The following is a 21,417-nucleotide window of genomic DNA, read 5'->3' on the forward strand; positions in this document are numbered from 1 at the left end:
CTCCGCAACAGCGTTCTTGACCTGGCTAGATGTTGTGAAAGGGTTCCTCTTCACCATGAGCAGCATTCTGCGGTCATCTACTTTAGTTGTCTTCCGTGGTCTTCCAGGCCTTTTGCTGTTGCTGAGCTTGCCAGTTAATTCCTTCTTTTTCAGGATGTTCCAAACTGTTGTATTGGCCACTCCCACTGTTTTTGCTATCTCTCTGATGGGTTTATTTTGTTTCCTCAGCCTAATGATGGCCTCCTTCACTCACATGGACACCTCTTTGGACTTCATGTTGGGGGTTCCAGTGAACAGCTACCAAATGCAAATGTAACACTCAGAACCCCTCCAGGCCTTTTATCTGCTTGATTGGTCATGGGGTACCCAGGAAACAGGCCACACCTGGCCAGGCAGCTGCTTGTCAGCCATTCGGTCCATTACTTATGAGCCCCCAACGATGGGAGTGTGTGTATGCCACTGGCTGTCCTTCCTGAATGGTTAGTGCCCCACTTTTGTCAAACCCCTTGAATTACAGCTGGAAGTCCTGACTTCGCTCCCATCTGGGTGTGTTTCCTTTCAACTTCACTGTGGTGGTGTACAGAGCCCAACTGCCAAAACAGTTATCCTTGTTCCAATATTTCTGGCCCTGAGTGTACATATGGCACCTTGGCAGTGGAGGCTGGTGGCTCCAATGTCAGTGTGGCAGTCAATCCACTCCAGGTTTCAGTCAGAACCAGTCAGAACTCTAAAGGAGCTATCCAAGGTGTGAAGCCACTAACCTCCACTACCCTTTGAGACTGCACTGCTGGTCGTTCAGGTCAGTGACAGTTTTGTTGGACTTTATAGACAACATAGTACAGAGAACTATACGATGGATTAGTGTAAAATAAAGTGGCTCTTCAGGCTACATTAAATTAGAGCCAAGCCAAAATTTCTCAGAAGGTAAGAGTTCTGAGACCATTTCTGAGATTTTCCTTGTTCTCACCCCATATCCCCCCAAAAGTTCATTTTGCAGAAGTTCCTCCAAATATTCTCCACCATTTTTGTTTTTTGGAACCATTTTCCTTGTACTGTGGCCTGTGGAGGATGTAAAATGTTGAACAAGTTGCCAACACAGTTGTCGCTGAAACCATTTTGATGATGATTTATTTTATTATTAACATTTATATTCCACCTTATCTGCTCAAAAGCGATGAAGGCGGTGTACAACAATTTAAAACAATAAAACCCAATTTTTAAAAAATCGCAAGGGGTACAGCTAGTATTAACTTATATTTGCAACTAAACTGTAATTGCAACCAAACTATAATCTCTAGATCCCAAAACTTGGTCAGGTGTTTTTTCAGGTAGCCTTGGACAGCCGGTGACCTCCTCTGTCTCTTCCTTGGATGTCAATGGGTCTGCTCTAAACACAATTAAGGTCTGGATCCAACAGAATATCTACACTGACAAGGAACAAGTCATAATTTTAACAGTCCTATTGCTAACATTTTTTTAACTTGTGCGTGGATGGATTCTATTTTCCTTTTTATATCCTTCTCCTCCTGTTTTTTAAATGTTCAGCATGTAAACAGCACTTTGGAGAAACATGTTTAAAAAGTGACATGTACACAAGGATGAAGAAAATTAGCTAGGGTTTTGGCCCATGGAATGACTCAGTGACAAATCTGGATTCTTAACATTCAAATTTTATATGTTGAACAGCTTACTAAGGACAATTTATTAATTTCAGAGATTCCAGCCATGAGCAAAGGGATGTGCCAATCTGCTGAAGAGGAAAGGCAACAATTTAGTGAAAGCAAAAAGACACCCCCCCACACCCAACTTTAGAGGGAAAGATAAATCTAATGATAGGTCAAAATAAATTAAATTGGAGAGCAACACAGGGAGAACACTAGATGGGTGACCTACATTGTGACCCTTGATATGCTACTCCTGAGTGCTTAATAGGGTAAAATCATCCCGCTTGAGAAGCCCTTGATTAGGCAATTGACTTTCCTCCTTGTTTCGGGAGAGACCAATTTTCTTTTCTGCTTAAGGAGCTTGTGGCAAAGAATGCTCTAGTCCAATACAGCCCTGTCTTAGGTATTACTGTATTAGAAAACAACTACATATGAGTACATTATAACTAGCTGCATTGTACCAGTATGATTTAATAAAACAGAGTTTCTGCATTATCCTTTTTTGTCAGGGCCAGCCCTCCCATGAAGGAGGGTAAAGCCACCGCTTCAGACGCAAGTGATAGTAAAGTAGTAAATTGCACTGCTCCTCCACCTTGCCACCAGGAGGAGGGCCCGCCACAGCCTCCAGCAGGTGCTCCAGAGAGCCCCGCTGGTCCTCCTGTCCTGCTGTGGCAAATGCAGCAGCAAGAGAGTGGCCGCTGGGGCTCTCCAGAACAGCCACCCTCCTTCTGGCTCATGCTGAGAATCCCCTCAGCATGACTGAGAGGATGGGCAGGCTTTCTGTAGAACTGTGTTGGCCAGAGAAAGTGGCTGGCTTTTCAGAGAGCCAGCAAAGTCCAAATGTCTGGCTCTAAGAGAGTCCTTTAGCAGAGCCAGGTACTGTGGTAGGGGGTGTCCCAAGAGATCTCCTGTACTGTGGTACAATGTCTGGCTCTGTAGAAGGACCCCCTAAGAGCTAGGCATCTAGGTCTTGCCAGCTTTCTCAAAAGCTGTGCAGGCCATTTTTTACATCCAATGCAGCTCTTCAGAGCACAGTAGCAGCAGCGGCAATGGGAGGGTAAGGGGGTACGCAGTGGGGTGGGGGATGGCTGGGGAAGATGCGGAAGGAGTGGGGGGGCGCATGTATGTTCTCCCACCTCAGGCACCTTGAGAGCTTACCTTGGCCCTGTTCTTTGTCATATTCAAAAACGTTATTGTGGCATAAGCCGGCTCATGACCAGGAGGCCCTAGGTTGTGGTACATAAGCTGGGCTTCTCAGTGGTGGCACCCACCCTTTGGAACACTCTCCCATGTGTGATTTGAAAGGCAGGAACAGTGACAAGATCTAAATGTGTCCTGAAAATAAACCTATTCACTCAGGCTTTCCCGGACCCATGCAATTCTTTTACCATGCTGCTTTGTTATGATGATGTAATGTTTTTAAATATTCGTAACTGTTTTTAATTCTTTACTATTTTTATCTTCTTTCTATAGCGCTATGTTGTATTATAATGTAAAACACTTAGGGATATTAATATATTAAGTGATATAAAGTATTAGAAATAAATAAATGACACAGAGATGAGTATCTAAGGGGCACTGTGTAAATCAGGAAGGATAAAGGAAGGTAAAATTTGGACTGGAGAGAACTCACTTCAGACCGATATGCACATTAGCTTTGATTCAAGGGAGTCTACATGGAGCAGCTGGGAATGCACGCCCACCCTCCTTTTTAAAGCACTGAAGTCTCACCAATAACCCACTTGCCACGGAAGGGAAAACGTATTTGGTGGTGGACCAAATTAAGGCTCTTTCCATCCCTCCTGTACAGCTGATTGGCAGTATTTTCTTTTTTAAGTTACATACTTAATTCACACGCATATAGCCCCTAGGTGTAGCAGATGGCTATATGTATCACCTATCTATCATGTATCATAAGTATCATATTGTAATTCCTTCTGCCACCTCCAAAATAATTTCTCCAACTGGAACAAACAATTTCCATACCGATGTCAACTGTCATCAGGAACAGTCTGCCCAGGTATGGAAGCTCCATCTCAAGTGCAAGTGCCATTTGGAATGCGGTACTACATGTTATGGAGCTACCCACGCAGGCTCAGTACTATGTATGCAGCACTGGACAGACAGATGTCAGAATAGGACAGGAACAGACACACAGCAGAGTACGGTGATTGTTGCATCTTATTTATTTGTTTGTTTGTTTGTTTTATACTGCGCCTTTCTGCCAGGAAAAGAAATAGCACTCAAGGTGGCTAACAAAAAATAAAAGCCAACATTTAAAATAAAACCTAATTAAAACAGTCATAAAAATACTTTTAAAATACAATTAAAAACACAACAATAAAATAATAAAAACACCACCCAACCTATCAAACCAGTTTATAGGCCAAAAGCGTACATGTATTTGCCTATTGGCAAAAGGAACACCAAGAGGGAGCCAACCTAGCCTATCTCGGCAGAGAGTACCAAGCCCTAGGAGTGACCAATGAGAAGATGCTCTTGCATGTCTCCACCAGGACCTAGGTAGCCAGGTCCCAAGCCATATAGAGCTTTATAGGTCATAACCAGTTCTTTGAATTGTGTCCAGAAACAGACCAGAAGTCAGTGAAGCTGTTGTAACAAGGGAATCACATGCTCCCCGTAACCGGTTCCAGTCAACAGTCTGGACCAGCTGAAGTTTCCAAACAGCTTTCAAAGGCAGCCCCGTAGAGCCCATTACAGTAGTCTAAACAGGATGTAACTAAGGCACGTGTCACCATGGCCAGATCAGACATATTTAGGAACACTGCAGTTGGCACACTAGCCTCAGCTTTGCAAATGCACACCCAACCACTGCCAATTTCAAAGATTTCATTTTTAGCTAAAAACCCTTGCAGCTGAACAGACTAACATATATGTATTTTAATTTGTAGTTTATTTAGTTCTTAAATATAATTCATTATATCTTAATAGTTCTTGTATAAGAGATGCTCGGGGGTGTCAGTTTGGGAACAGGTTTTTTCTGCGACAGCCCCATGTTTATGGAACACTCACTCCAAGGAAGCTCTGCTGGTGCAGACACTGTCAACTTTTCGGCACCAGGCAAAGACACACCCATTTTTTCCAAGCATTTGGACATTAATTATGGTCCAATTGTTGTGGGCTGTTTTCGTGCTGTTCTTTCTAGGCTGAGAGTAGGGTAGATTGTGTATTTGTTGATGAACACTTTTCATATTATATTGTTTTTAGATTATGTTTTTTAATATTTATTTGTATTTGTATTTTTGTTCTGATTATGGTTTATATTGCTCCCCCCCACCCCCGTTATATTAATCATGGAATTTGGTATTTTGTGTGCCAGTTGCTTCAAGATTGCTTTTTGCAGTGGGAAGTGACACATACATTTTATTATTAAAACTAATAAGTGTCCCAGTCCTGAGGTTTGCTGCTCTAAGCAATTTAGCTAGTGAAAAACCAAACAATGCAAAAGTTATGTGTTCCTACTTAGGGTTGATGTGCCAGATTCTTAACTGCATTTAATTAACACAAAACTCTGGAAAGATGAGTAATATTGGACTACAACAAATATCTGACTCTAACAATTAAATTATCATTTGATGGAGCAATCCTTAAATGAACTCTAGCGTCCTTTGTTGCCCTCACCACCATGGAGCAGGTCTCCAACTGAATTCTGAGCAAATGAAAATGAGAGTGTCAGTCTGGAAGGATTTCTCACCTATAGTTGCGTTTTTGCTCACAAACCTTTTAAGCATTAATTAATTAAAATCTCAAAGCCTTATTTGGTGTCTCAATTCACTTCTAAAACTAAGCCTAGGTACTTGTAGCTGTATTTGTGAATATTCCTTGGTTACCCTTGCCTCTGTCATCATCCCCTCCTGCCTCCCTATGTTGTCTCCCAATCTGCTGAAATGTCAAAATGTAAGCTCCTCGGGGCAGCAATGTGTCTTTTCGTTAATATTCTTCTCAAAGGCACTATATACAATAGTGATACTACAGAAATAATAACTAATAAAATATTCCATAATGTAGAACACTGTACCTTTATATGTAAATATAAAACGTTCTTCCACTATGGCAAGAACTCAGAGAAATCCATGACTTGTCCTCATTAACTATATATTTGGAATATGACATAACTCAGTTTGCATGTGTGCTAAGATTGTGTCCCCTAACTTGGCATCATAAAGGGCATCAATAATCACCATGAAGGAAGTGTATGTCTTACATCAGCTGTTTTGTCTCTTGTGGTATTTCCCTTAACGTAGCCACTTCATCTTAGGCCTCCCAGGACTTCTTCCAAGAGGAACACCTTTAAAAGATGCAAGTTAAGTGCAAGAATATAGGGCTCATTATGGACTACTCTTTGGCAAACCTTTTATGAAAAAACCCTCACTTTATACATCAACTATTAAATGTTTGATTAATAAACACTCTTGCTTTGCATACAGGTAAGAGTACTTCCAGATGGACAATTCCTAGCACTACCCATTAAAAGACAAGGTGTAACTATTCTGTCTTTCCTTAACCGATTTTCTGTGGTAAGGGAAAAGATGGAAAATTCCATGGGAAAACATGGAAGGGTTACATGAGGAAGACAATAATGTCTGGATCCGCCATAAAATTCTATGAATGAGGCAGACCAACAGGATAAAAGCCTCATCTAAGAAGTAGTTACATTCTTCCTGGGGGGAAGATATAACTACTTTCTTTTAACTTTAAAAATCTACATAGCTGTGAAATTCTAAGTAACTCCAGTGTTTGGGGTTTGGAGGTCAAAATGAGCAAGTTTACACTTGGCCTTTCTCCAAAATTCTTTGAAAAAATGACATATTTACATACCGTCAAAAGATAGTCCAATAAATTTAAATTAGATGATGCCTCTTACCCCTCTCATTCTCTGAGAGCAACCTGGCAAGAGCTGTCTATACTGAAGTAAAACAGCCGAGATAAACAAATATAATAAATAAATAAATACTTTCTTGGTTTGAAAGATGAAACAGCAAATCTAAGTGGCTGACTTCTCATTAACAGGAAATATCGGAGACCAACTATACAAACAGCTTGTTTTCATAATCTGTAAAAAGAAGTAGGGAATTCCTTTCCCCACCTGCTGCATCCCACCCCTGTGGATATGCCAAAAGTCAACCTAAAAAGAGAATGGCTGTGCCTCCATGTGATGCTAGCTCAAGAAGCTGAAAACATGCTTAATGATATCATGGCGTGAGCAATTTATATAGGAGAGAGAGAACTGCAAAGTTTGATACAAAGAGACAAGCGTTAAGCTGCCAACATGTAGCTCAGCCTACAAGCTTATTGACCATAACATGCATTATATAACCCAACTTGGTATTATGTCATCTATGAGCTTCTGCTAGTCTGATAGGCTTCACTCATTTCTTCCTAACCTTCTTCTCCTATTCTAAGTCAACAGGGGGAAGTTACTTTCCTTACACATCCTGTTGCTCTTGGCACATCTCCAAGTGTAAAAGAGATGTACCGGATTTTTTTTATGTGAGCAGGGGTGTGAAGATACTGGGGAGTAAGAACAAAAATGTCCATAATCCTGCAGACCAACTGCTAGCTACAAGCCACACATATGACATGAAATCACGATTCCACTTAAATCAGCTGTATGTCTGACATCTGTTTCAATAAAAACAAAATTTTAATCGACAGACAGCTACTGCCGTTACTCATTTTAACAGGAATCCCTAATTTATGGCTTAAGCCTGCACTTATCCAAACTGCATTGCTACTACACTGAAGCTGCTGCATAAGTAACAAAGGTTCAAAGGGCTTACATGAATGCAGCAAGTTTATTACTAGTTGTGGTATATCACTTTAAATAAATATGCGAAGTGCTTAACAGGCTCAAATGAAGTCAACATGGTTAAGTCGCTGTGGACTTGAAATGAACCCATATGTGTAACTGCTTTGATGAGCCTTAGGCTTTGTGTGTTATCTTGAATCTCAAATAAAAACCCATTGTTTGTGTGGTAGGGAGGAATGAATCTCATAAACAAGCTTGTTTTCATGTTGTTGCATCAACTGCAGCGAATTCTTAACTCACCCCATCTCTGCAAATTCAAGATCACTGACTATGCTCTTCCATAGCCTCTACAGTGTTGACAGTTACTTGCTCAAGATGAAAACACAAGGAAATCAAGATTTCCTAATTTTGTAAAAGCATTTTCCCCTTGTTTTCAACTCACTTCAGTTTCTGATTAATACTCTGATCAAGCAAACAAGCAAAACACAGATGCAAGTTAAAGGGTCATTGTTTCAGGATTACTGATCATGTAAGCAAGTCCTTAGGGCTAGAGAACTGATACTGGAATCCCACAATTCAGGTTTTATTTGAGAAAAAGCAGCATCAGACTTACAGTGCATTAAACAATTCTCATCCTATTATTCAACTTTCAGGTTTAGATATAAGCATGTCATGAGGTGTTGCAAGCACAATGGTAACATTCAAAAACCTACTAATTGTTATACAGTCAGAATGGATTATCTTTCAGAATGATTGCTATAATTGCAGGAAACGTTAACCTCAAGTCTTTCCTTCTTGCAAGTATTAGCCGATATTAAACCAGATGCATAAATTGAGTAGCTGTTGTGTATGGCTCTCTGAAGAACAATATATAATATCCAAAAGTGTCTTTCATTGCTGCACAAACCTTTGTGCAAGACCAATGGTGGTGGTGGTGGTGTTTTACTTCCAGCAGCAGCCCTTGTTTCAGGATGTCTTATCTGGCAATACAGGTGAAGGAGTTCCAGAAAATAGGAAGTGTGAAGCAGTTCCAGAAAATGGGAAGTCTGAAGCCATGCTCCATACAGAGCTTAGTCCATGGCCCATGGGCCTGTAATCAATTATGGGCTCAGATGATGCAGAAAAGTGTAACTGCAGCGATTGGTGCATTCCAGTCGATGGCACTACAAAGGCACAGCTGAAACATCATCCCAGTAAGAGTAGGCATATAAGAGAATTTTGTCTCCGTTCACAAATCCAAATTTGCCTAGTTCGCAACCCCAAACATGAACTGCAGTGCCCCCCCGCAAATTCCCAAACTTGCAATCACATTTGGAATTTTAAAAAAAATAAATACGCATTTTTAAAAATATGCACTTTCATGGTTTAGTCAAAGGGGGGGAAGTATGCACTTATGAAAAAGGCACACAGAAATGCACTTTTCCCATTCGAAATGCACACTTTCCCCATTCAAATGAGCCAAAGAACAGTTCACAAACAAAAACGGGAGCAAGCCAAATCCCATTCAAAGTGAAGTTCAGAGAATTTTGGTGAGCTTGAATATCCCTGGTTCTCCCATCCCTAAGTAAGAGATCCCATTCTGGGGAGTTCACTCATAAGCATGCTGGAAGACTCAGGCCTACTCCTGAATTAATGCTAATTTTTGTTGTTTTTCTTCAAATAACATGAACTCACACTTATACAGTGTTTTTAAAACCTGCCTCCATATTTAAAAAATAAAACTTTAAATTAGCCCTGCCCTGTTCTATGATAAGTTAGCGACAGGAATAGCCATGCAGATGGTTAGTTCTTATGCAGCACTAGCCATCTGTAATAGGGACATAGGAAGAAGCTTCCCACCTGGAAGCAACCTTATGGCAATAAGATCTAAAATCTTTGCTCTGGGTTGTCTTTGTACATGTATCGCATACTTCTGCTCTAGTTATTCTAAAGATCTCCTGAACATATTCATGCTGTTCTGCCAAATACATTACTGCAACCATTTCTCATAAAAGCTAAAGTAATTTTATTGAAATTCTATCAATAAAATATTATTATTATTATTAACAACAACAACAACAACAGGTTGTTATTAAGTAGTGGATATTTCAAATTATTATTCTAAGAAGGGCGGCAATGGAAAACTCTTTTAAGAACTGCACCTTCCTTCCTTTTCTATTTTACTTCATTTGAACGTTCTGCATAATTAATGTTGCACTACTTAATAAATGCTTATGAAACTACTACCTCCCTGCTCTTTCAGTTTAATTAGGTGATTGACTTCAGGAATGGTATAAAGTATAATGACAATTTAATTACTTTTTAAATGTGCTCACTTGAAAGATTTATAAACATGAACAGTACAGCAGGACACTGAAAGTTTAAAATATTGTGAAATTGACTGGAGCAAAACCTCATTTAACAGAACATCAATGAAGCCATGTTGATTAAGATGCAGACCACCAATTATTTAAAGGGGTTTTTTTAATCCTGCATTGTCTACCAGAATCCATGTAGTACTTCCTTATTCAAAAAGCTCACATAGATAAGTTCGTCAGTGCATAACTGCGATATCAAGGTATGATTTGCATGGCGTAATGAGCTATCACAGATCTAACACCAGAAGACAGATCTTTCACATCACCCAATGTCATCTCAAGCACAGTACTTTTCAGTGGAGTTAGTTCACAGATTAGAGCCCTGTTCATATGTTCAGGACATGCATAAATTGAACAGATGGAGATATAATGTACACTGGCCCCACTCCTATACTGCATGCTGTCAGCAGAAGGTGTGAAAAGGGTTCTACATGCATTCACCTTAATGCTGAATGCATGTAGAAAAAACTGATTTTTTTTTTCATTTTTGGCATTTCGTGGGGGAGGGGTGAAACAAAAACTCTGGCACAAGAGGTTGGGAGGGGTGAAAATTTTGAATAACTTTTTCCTTGGAGAGGAGGACAGGATATCAGCTTACCTTTTTAATTGAGCTGGTGGCTGAGAGGTCTTCTTTCTTTCTTTTTTAAAACACCCCCTGCACTTGTAAGAGCCCAGGACTCTTCTTCAGCCCAGCAGCAATTTCTGAACTCCCAGGAGACCACATGACCTCTTCCTCTCCAATAGGCATTCAGGAGAGGCTCCCGAGCCACCAAAGCTGCTTTGCAAAACATGAGCAATCAGGGATTTTAGAGTTTTAGATGAATTCTGCTCAGAATTCTAGCTGCGGGACTTTGGAGCAACACAGAGCAAGCAAGATAAGCATTTTTCTAAAGCTCCAGAAGTCGCAAAGAAGCTTCTGCAAGCTGGGAGTTCTTCCTGAATGGAGAGAGCGAAGTTGCATATTCTCAAGGGAGTTCAAGAAGTGCTGCCAGGCTAGAGAAGGGTCTTGTGCTGGCAGCGTTTTTCAACTTTAAAAAAAAAATAGGAGATCCTTCAGCCACCACCCAAACGTAAAAAGGTATGCAGAAACCCTGTCCCCCAAAGAGAAAATTCTCTGAAATTCCCCCACTCCCTGCAAAAGATGCAGAAAAAACAGTGCCTCCTTCGCAGGGAGAGAGAAAAAATTCCAGAAATAGGGGGCAAGGTTCAGCATAGCACTAATTCAGCTACATGCTTGTAGGTTCTTGCACGTCACTGGGAACACACTGAGATCAGGATCCTGTAGGAGAGCCTACATGCATACATGCTTCATTCTAGTGATGCCACCAAATTTCATAATTAGTCAGTTCATTGGTTTGAAACTTGTGTATTCATAATACTCATCTTTGTAGCAAGTCTGAATCACTGCCTTATGAATTCATTATTCATTATTCATTTCAGAATGGATTGCAAGCTTCGGAGTATGCACAGTCTGTATCTAAACACCAGCATTTCTGTGCATGCCCTGAATTGGGTACTTTAAGCCTTTTCTTACAGGATGTCACTTTAACCCTTTAGGGAATGGTTGGCATTTGAACACTTTCCACAAGTCAATCATGTTCAAAGCAGCTGCCACATAGGTTGTATACACCTTCATATACCAATCTATATATATCTCCTCCATATACCGTTCAGCAACAGGAAATAAATATTACATAGAAAAGCCACATGAAAATAACCAATCAGGAAGGTATACATAACATGGTGATGCATGATGCCATGATGCATGACACGATTCCAAGCTACAATTCCCAAGATGCAATTTGATATTGTACATGCGCAAAACCTTGTATTCACAGAATGAGATCTCGAATTAAAGGAGAACTCTCATCTGTGATTACACCAATGAATTAATTACTTTCTGAGGAAATAGGTAATTCATTTGGGGTAAATTCACCCATCATTACTTAATTCCTTGATCATATAATGCATTATCATGTGTGCAATAACCTACAGTCTGTGGCTTGGCTCACCTTCTAGACAGCGGCCAGACGGCCATAGGATTGATCGGTTTTCGGGAACTGACCTCAGGGCCTGTGCTCCGACGCTGGTTCCTGGAAAACTGCCTCCCTGCCCCCTCCCCCGCTGCCTCATGGGCGGTGTGCTTCATCTCCAGGCTCCACGCTCAGAAGAGCAGTGCGGAGTGGGGCAAAAGGGGGCATTCTGGGGGGCGGGGGGGCGGAAGTGCCGGTATGACACTTCCTATGTGTCGTCCAGCCTCCCCCTCCTCTGAAATCCCATGGCTAGACAGCCAAAATCAGCCATCTAGCTGCAAATGCAGAGTGGCCAGTGCACAGAGGAGAAGATCCCCTCCATGTTCCACCTGCCCTGCATTGGCTAGGCAGTCGCCTCCAAGTTCAGAGGCGGCCGCCTATCCCAATAGGATTGCTCCCCTAAAGTATCTGTTCTGCATGGAAGGTATTTCCTGCCTTTTGACTGAAACATTGTAGTCTAGTTTGTTTTGATTTGAAAAGGCCTGATAATCATGTGTTGATGGTAACCCTTGGTGGCAGGCAAGTTGTAAGGCAAATGCAATAGCTGCACACCTTAGATGGTTTTGCAACCTGGTGCCCTCCAGATGTTTTGGACTACAACTCCCATAATCCCTGACCATTGGCCATGCTTGCTGGAGCTTACAGGAGTTGTCATCCAAGACATCTGGAGGGCACTAGGTTGCATACTCCTGAACAACCAGGCCCTACTAGAGGAACCTTTCCCTTCCGGCTCTCCCAATCCATTATGTTCTCGTATTAACTGCTGCTTGCACTTAAAATCACCCCACTGTAAACTGTTTGAAAATGTATAACATTCATACAGACCTACATCTCTCTGAAGATCCAACCCATATAAGCTTTGTGCTCAATACTACAGAGGAAAAGAACTAAAAGGTAGCCATGAGTGAGATAGTGAAAGCATGCCACAAATATTTACCAATGCGTTATGAAACAATTGTAACAATATCATTAGTGCAACAGGGTTCTTCGGTAGGGTAAAGTTCCTGCTGTCTGTTCACTCTACTACAATATTTCTGAAAGTCTGTTCACTCTACTACAATATTTCTCAAGAGTCCTTTTTTTATATGACATTCCGCACTTAACAGAAACACAATTGGCTCTTTTAAGTATCAAGAGAAGGAGCAAGAAGAACTTTGAGATTTTTTTTTTAAGTGCCAAGGAATTTGGTATAGTATTCAACTGAAGAGATGTGAGACTCAGGGGTGCCAGTCTCCCTCTCAAACATGACCACACATTGCAGAAATAGCAGGTACATGCCCATATATGTTTTACCTGCAGTGCACCTTGTAACATGAGACAGAACACTATACACCTCTGTGCTCATACTCCTGGAAAATATGGCTAGCCTTGGGTTCTTGTGTATATACATTTAAAAATCAAGCACAGCTTCCACATGTTGGAAGGAACTCCATGGGCCTATGTGATGAAGCAGCCCTCTGAAACATACAGAATCAACATGCCATTGAGACAATGTTTTACTGGACCAATTTGTATATGTATGCTGTTCCTGTCAATCACCAGAAGAGAAAGAAATTGAGTTGTATTTACTTCACATTCTTAAAACTATCTAAAACTCTGTTCTAAGGCTGCACGCCTATACACATTTACCTGGGAGTAAGCCCCACTGAACACAGTGGGACATGCTTCTAAACAAACATGTACAGGATTGTACTGTCAATATTCCTTTGAAAAATTATACACAGTAGCACAGGAGATATACTGGGGTACACCAATTTTCCTGAATTTAGATCCAGCTGTTATGGTAAATACAGAATACATCTTGGCAAATTCTTTTTTAATTGGTATGGCTTTAAAAATTCAGGGAAATAAGTATAACCCTCTTACACATGATGTAGCTAACAGAACAGATTTCAATCTCCAAATTGCTAATGCATTTTCCTCTTTGCAATGCAATAGATCAGTGCTGGGATAGTACAGTATAAAGCGGAGTGATCCAGGGTGCTTTGTCCATAGTTTCCGTTTCCAGAAAAGTTGTGCAATGCTTAAACAATGGCTCTCCTATTGGGCTACTGTTTCATGTAACCTCACTGAACAGCTGATGATTGATGATGGGTCAAGAGGGCAGCAGACTTTGGGTGCACTACGCTTAAATGCTTTATCAGAACTGGCAAGGGGCCATGTACTACAATAACACAGCAAATACTTCCTTTTACTGTACAGCAGACAAATTCCTTCCTCTTAGCTGGCTAAATCTACAGCTGTAATTCATGACTTGCAGTTCAGAACATAATAAACCACACACACTTTTCTACAGGTAGCAAAACAAAAAACACAAAAGCTACCCTGTGCTTTGTCCCTGAGACTCTGTTGCTGTGATCCTTCTCACTGCATTGATACCTCCAGTAGAAAAGCCAAGCAAAACAGAGAAATTTCAAGCACATCAATCATATTACATAAGACATAAGATTGACATAAGACATGTCAGTCCTCTCATGACATCACGTCACTGGAGAATGCTGAACTGTTACGTGGGCTCATGGGAGAACAACGTAAACTGATGTCATAAACACATCAATACATAGGCAATTACTCCGTATGAACTACCCTTTCTATGTACAATAGCCAAGACTAAACAAAACTGTTTAGGCTATGTGGCTCGAGAACAAACAGACAAAAGGAAGTTAATATCAAAACAGAAAACTCTTTTCCTAAGCCACTAATATCAAAGCACAAAATCTCAGTGCAACAAGCAGCTCTGAGAACTTGTGGTATCCTTTGAATCACACTTGAAAACCCCAGGAAGTGGTTTGCATGATAAACTGGACCAAGCTTCTGTAGGTAATAGGGCATTGAATCTTTAAATAGAAAAATGCAGGAATATGCAGGATTCTGGAAAGCCTGATCACAATACAACAAAAGCAGCCCATGCCTTCTTCTTCCCCAGATTTCCCTCTTACATATCCAGCAGCCAATATTTCCATCGTTCAAAACACCATTGCAAACATTTAATTGCAAAGGTCAAGAAAGTTTATCTCACAAGTTAAATATGCATTTTGTTGAATGGTAAGTGTTACCAAAAACGGATTTGAAATGAGGTGCCCGATTGTTTGGAAAGATATCTGCAATCTAACATACATATACACAGACACCTACATGTATATTAAAAATGTGCCTTAAATATTAAATACATCTCCTTTAAAATAAATTTTAACCCCCAAAAGTTATGCTTAGAGAAGACTTTGTTAATATCCAGCAAGAAGTAGTTAAAATAGTTTTCAATATAGCCTGTGTTGGACAGGCAGTTATTTTAGGGACAGGATTTTAAAAAGTACAGCAAAACATTTCCTCTAACTTTCAAACTGGTACTGTGTCTTTTCTTCCATGTTCTCAGCAGCTAATAGTCTATTATTTGCCGTAGGACTTTGGTTCAAAATTCATTTTCAGTAGCTTTTTAAGAAAAGAAACATTGCATTATACACCAGCTGCCTGCCTTCCCTCAATTCCTTTCATGCCCATTCAAACTGTGGAGTGTTACAATTTTCAAGCAACAGTACTCCAAGTCGTTAAAGGCCAATTTTTATTTTTGCTTTTGTTTCAGAATGTATCCTTTCTCTGGATGCGAAACTAGCTTCTCCTATTCAAAACAGTTTTTAGTTTTACAACAACAACAAAACTTTCAAAACAACAAAACAAAGAAGGCAGAGCATTTCTCTCTCTCTCTCTCTGCTTCTGCTGCTTGCTGATGTCAAGAAAGCACAGTTTGGGACATAAAGGTATGGGGATGGAACAGACAGGTAAGCATGTAAAGATCAATCTCTTTCTGTTGTTGTTCAGTCGTTCAGTCGTGTCCGACTCTTCGTGACCCCATGGACCATAGCACGCCAGGCCTTCCTGTCCTGCGCTCTCTCCTGGAGCGTGCTCAATATTAATTTATTCATAAGTCAATTCTATCTTGTTTCCACATCAATGTGTGATTGTTGTTAAAGCATGAAAAGTTTCATTAACATTTTTCCCCACAAAAAATCAACTTTGTATACCTTTTTACATAAAACATGGATTTTTATATTCATTTTGGGACTCAGGTGTTTTTTTTTTAGTTGAGAATGGTATCAGAAAATTCAGAGCAGTGTGAAAACCAAAAATAACTGTGTTCCAGTAAATCCCCATGAAGTGGGGATAAGGTTGTTTGCTTCAAAATGCAAACTGAACAAAATCCTTAGGTGTCCCTACAGGTAGGTAATTGCACGCTAGTAATCCGGTGCTATTGTATCTGAAAGGATTACCATTTGAAATTACCCCAAAAGTAAATTCATCAGCCAGCACACATAATACAATATCTTATCTTGAAAAACAAAGTGTGGGTCATACTCGTCTAAGCAGTCCATAGAGAACATCAATGACATGTGGAAGTTGGGTTTGGAGTTGTACAGTCCTGGTTAAGGATGGGTCTCTTGGCTCCAACTGTCTCAAGAGAGAGGATGATCCGGGAACCATTTAAATGTTAAGCACCCATGAGTTGCTGGTAGGAGTGATCTCAGCCATGCACGGAACAGGTTGCTTAACACCCAGTAAAGGCATTTTAACCCATGCTATTGCTTGTGTTACTCAAGTTGGTTAAATGATGGAAGGTTTCTGGGGAAGGCAAGCGCAACTAAAGGGAGGTTGCAGGTAAAGATGTTTGTCAGTGCTGGGTCTTTCAAACTGGAATGTATGGTTTCAAACTGAGCAGACAAGGAGGTGATAAGGAGCTGGTGCAGACCATTTCTCTGTACATCAGTTTAAGCTGTTTGGAGAAATAGGTCAGTTGCAAGGTTTGTGTGCCTGCAAGTGCCTGCCACAATAAAGGGCTTCATCACACGGAGCTTTTATCCTGCTATTGAGATGGCTCTCTCTCGGAAGTTTGCAGGCACTTTAGATGATGCCGTTAGCCTCCAGGGTGTCTCCCGCCAATTCCTCCAACCTATCTAATGTTTTCCCCAAACACAAAAATGAGAGGTTTTTTCCAGACCACAGAACAGGAGCGCCATGACCTCCCTGTGAAATTCCCCAATGGCGGAGAAGCCACTGTTTCTGCCTGCTGTGGGTGTTTGCTTTCAGTTGTTGGGGACGCAGTCAGGATGAGATCTGACAGGCGCAAGGGCAAGAATCGCCTGCCGATTGTGTCTCCTGCCTCTGCATTTCTCAACTGGAGGGAGAAGAGAGTAAAATGCTTCCCTGCAATGAAGGGAGGCACATCTGATTCCCCACCCCACCAAGCTCAGAAGCAACATCCTCTGCTGTTTCACAGCACCCTATTAAGTTCAATGGTGCTTACTCCCAAGTAAGTGTGCCGAGGGTTGCAGACTTACAGGGCAATCTTACGTCTACTCAGAAGTAAGTCCCACTGAGTTCAATGCAGCTTACTCCCACATATGTGTACCAAGGGTTGCAGACTTACAGCACAATCTTACATTTTTATGTCTACTCAGAAGTAAGTCAGAGGTTTCCTGGGGGCTGCAAGAAAACAGTAAGCAGAAGTTAAGCTATGAAAACAAGACTCGCCCCCCCCCCCTTTGCACACATCCCGGGGAGGGAGGGAGGCACTCCCTCAGTTCAAACCACATGGCTGCCATGTAAAAAAGGCCTTCCTAATCCCTCAAAGAAACTGAAAGCAGGAAGCTCTGGAAAGGATGTGGGTTTTTGTGAGGGTTTTGCTTAATGTAGAAACACCCAAAGACTGGCAAAAACCCCAGACAAGATGTGCCAAATGCAGAAAGTTTATCCTCGAAGTAAACCTTCCTAAAACAACTCAGCAGCCATACTATATACTCCAAAGAGATGTTGAGATTTCAGGTAACAACCTAGTTACCGGTTTGAACAAATGCACAACCAGTGTAAGCTATTGTAAATCCACTTTCTCCTGCCACTTCTGAACACATCTGGAGTCTCCATTTTTACAGCCGGGAAAATACTAAGAGGCAGATCTTGCAAGAATCCTCAGGCTCTTGGGAGTCCTTTTAACTAGCTGGTGCAGTAAATCTCATGAACTGATGAACTAGTGAATTAAAAAAACACATTCTATAACAGCACACCCTCCAGTATCAAAGCTTTTTATGCAAATATCCTCATTAACTAAATTCATGTCTGCCATACTTGTGGCACAATGGCAATGCAACCCATAGTCAAAGCCAATGAAACCCACCTCACTGTTAACATATAAAAGAGGCTGTGCAGGAGGGTGAGACCACACACACCAACATGTTCTACTTTAAAACCACTTTGTCCTATCATTGTCCAATCCTTAATGATAAAGTCGATGCGTTTTTAATCGTGATTCAGTTACAGCATCCTAAAAAACTTCTGTTTTTCAGGTACCAGCAGCTAAAGTAAAAACTAAACACATTTAGGTTCATGTTTAATAGTATGGTCAGTTAAAAAGTTTAGAAGTCTGATTTCCGGAAAATACAAGAAAAAGATAACATTTCGCACTATACCATTGCTCAGGTTATGTAAAGGTACTTTGGAGTACATACTTCAAAGATGTAATTAGTGACTGTGAATGTAGTGTTTAAATTAAACTCTCACAGTGTGATCCTAACCAAGTTTATTTAGAAGTTCCAGTGCATGCAATGGGATTTATTCCCAAAGTAAGTGTGTTTAGGATTGGAGTCTGTTTTGAACTACAAAATAAATTGCTTTTAAGTGAAACTTCCAGTAGATGAGGAAGGGTATATGAACAACTACTACTACTACTACAATACACAAGGAGAAAAGCATTTCTCAGAAAATCTGAATAGAACTCTAACAATCAAAGAACTGGGACAGGTTTAAGTATATGTAAGACTCTTCCACCGAAATTTACAGTGCCTAAGGGCTCCATCACACAGGTGGAGAATTCCCCATCAATGCCGGTTCTTTCCCCATCCGATACCATTGCAGGACTGGGTTGTTCTCTTTAGATGGCTGTCCCTGTCATGTTATTTTTTGTTTCTTTCCTTCTCACGGGGGTGGTGATGCCGCTCAGAGGCATCGCCACCTTTCTGCAAAAAAGCATTACACACACTTGGGATGTAGCGACAGCTCCTCCCTGGTTCCTGACCCTTTCCCTCCCTTTGCACGTTGCTGGTGGATGAGGACTGACATGCAGACAGTCCCCCCATCAATCTCCCCGCCTCCCCATTCAATGTTTTTGACAATCTCTGCCGTGTACTCGCTGGGAATGCACAGGAGGGGAGTGTCCCGGCAAGTCGGAAGGCCAGCACTCTGCTCTGCCAACCTGCAGCTCTGCCGCCTTGCCACTCTGCCATTCTGCTGACCTGCTGCCTTGTTCAGAACAGTGCAGGCCGAAAATGGCAACAACCCAAAGCGGTGCAGGCACAGGAAGGCGACATGCCCCACAGCTTGTTGTCACCACCTTCGCCATCATGACACATCCCCAACAACCCAAAACAACTGCCCACAGCCACCAACACACAGTGGTTCATTCACTAGGGGAGAAATACATGGGGAGGTCATGGCGCTCCATTTGCGCATATTTGGGAAAATACCACATTTTTTCTGTTTGAGGAAAACATGGGATAAGTAGGTGGAAATGGTGGGATAATGACTAGATGATGACGATGTCATGTAATGGACCCGCATAATTCAGTGAGTGTCCAATCATGAATGTGCAATAAACTCCAGGTGTACAGACGCCCTAAGAGTGCTTAACTCCAGCTTCCACAGGGCATAACTGAGTTATTGTTTACAATCTTGTCACTGAAACTGACAAGTGTCTAACCTTAGTTGGATTATGTCTGTAATTATTAATGCCCTACATACTGTGCACTACATTCCTGATCTATCCAAAGGAACTTCATTTTATTTTTAACAACAGCAGGAAACATTAACAAATATTATCTTGAACTATTTTTTGGTTAGTTGTTAATACTGTAGCGTACTCTTTGAATATTGCCATTCCTTGTTTGATATTCAGAGATCTGATTTTTATTTTATTTTTGGCAGAATGCTATTTAATTTAAATTGATAAAAATGGGAAGAATTAAATTAAAACAAGGGTTGTTGTTTTTTTAATCCTCTGATTTAGGGCCAGATTCTGCCTGTGTTATAGTCAATGGCATTTTTCCAGCTGGGTCTGGATTGGATTCAAGAGCATCAAAGCATGCCAAATTTCACACTTCAGAAGAGAGGTTATGTTTAAATCAGAAATACAGCAGCTGCGCTACTCAGCCATAACCATGTTATGGCAGAGTGGCTACAAGGTCATAGTTTGGGTTGAGAATATGACAGAAGATCCAGTTAAAACAATGAGGGCAGCTTTGATAAACTATCAATGCTTTGCAGTATTTACAATGAAAACTTCTAATTTAAGAAGAAGACTGCACTATTCTGAAAGTACGCTGGGGATGGTTTTACTTTAGCTTTAAGGTGATGGGCCTGATCCTATGCATGTTTACTTGGACCACTGAGTTCAATTGTACATTTCCAAAGAAGACTGTATATGATCGTAGCCTAAAAAGGAATATTGCACCTAGATTACAATACATTTTAACTATTTATACATTAAATAGTTGTAAAAAATAGGGAAGCTTCCCTTTATAGAACAATATATTCTGGTCCTGATGCTTCTGTTCTGGCCCTGAGTGCTGAACAAATAAGCCACCCCTGCTCTAGATTGAAAAAGCACCCAAACTTTCTATTCACTTTATTGCTATGTGAATGATAGATCTAGGCCCCTTAAGAGAAATCAGTGCACTCACTGGCAGGGGCTTTGCTTTCTACATGATACCCAAGAAGTAGGTCATATCTGACACCAAACACATTGCGTATTTCATGAGGATCACGCTGGGAAGAAGCAGTATAGCCACAGGCGGCTTTGTGTTATGTACCATACATTCATGTTCCTCATGACTTCTGCAGTCATTCAAACTGTAGTTTCATGAGTAAGCATGATGGCAATTATGTACCTGGTGTGCTATTCTGATTCTGCATTAGTAACAGAAGGGAGAGGAGCAGGTAATGGAGAAATTCAACCACAAGTCAACAAGAAAAAGGCTGCAATGGAGTAAGAGCTATGGTAGAGTCGTTGAATCTATGGTCAGGTGAATACAACAGTCTTGCTTGCCACACATAATTTGCCACACATTAAGCACTGCAATGCCTCATCAAACTACCTTCTTCACACCCCTGCAGGTGGATATCATGCTTCATAGAATTGAACGCTACACACAAGTCTAGGAAAACCATCAGGGTTACAGTGCCCTATGCCATCACCAGCACAAGTCATGCACTAAGGAAACCCAACTAGAAGAAATCTAGATAATCAGTATCATCCTGAAAAACCTGGAGTTGAGTTGACATCACTCACACAACCATCTTGTCTACAAATGGAATACTGGATACCAGACAATAATTACTGAAGTCACGGGGTCCTAATGATGGCTTCTTCAATAAGTGGCACACCACCATCTCTTTTAAAACAGAGATGGAATAAGACTCTCTCTTGATAAAATGTTATCAATTCTCTTATCCAAGCATCCTGCCACAGCCTAGCTAGTTTAGGATTGCACTAGGATTATACTGTTTGTCTTGTTTGTTTAAAACAAACAAACCCAAAACTAGGTCCTAGACCA

The 21,417-nt window shown here is 40.9% G+C and overlaps 1 protein-coding gene across 12 annotated transcripts in view; it reads right to left on the reverse strand.

The window, feature by feature from the left end:
• Positions 1 to 21,417, reverse strand: part of HIVEP2 (HIVEP zinc finger 2) — a 169,786-nt gene that overhangs the window by 57,979 nt on the left and 90,390 nt on the right. For 4 of the 12 annotated variants that reach the window (XM_084827726.1, XM_084827720.1, XM_084827725.1 and 1 more), the window contains one exon: positions 1 to 21,417. This exon is cut by the window's right edge and continues 9,659 nt beyond it. The exons of 7 other annotated variants lie outside the window; for them this stretch is intronic. The gene's annotated coding sequence lies outside the window, so the exon portion shown is untranslated. One more of the 12 variants, XM_084827719.1, reaches the window with a different exon arrangement.

The sequence above is a fragment of the Heloderma suspectum genome, chromosome 1, assembly GCF_057233095.1.
Source record: "Heloderma suspectum isolate Gila_16-S chromosome 1, 16-S_ref, whole genome shotgun sequence".
NCBI lineage: Eukaryota > Metazoa > Chordata > Lepidosauria > Squamata > Helodermatidae > Heloderma > Heloderma suspectum.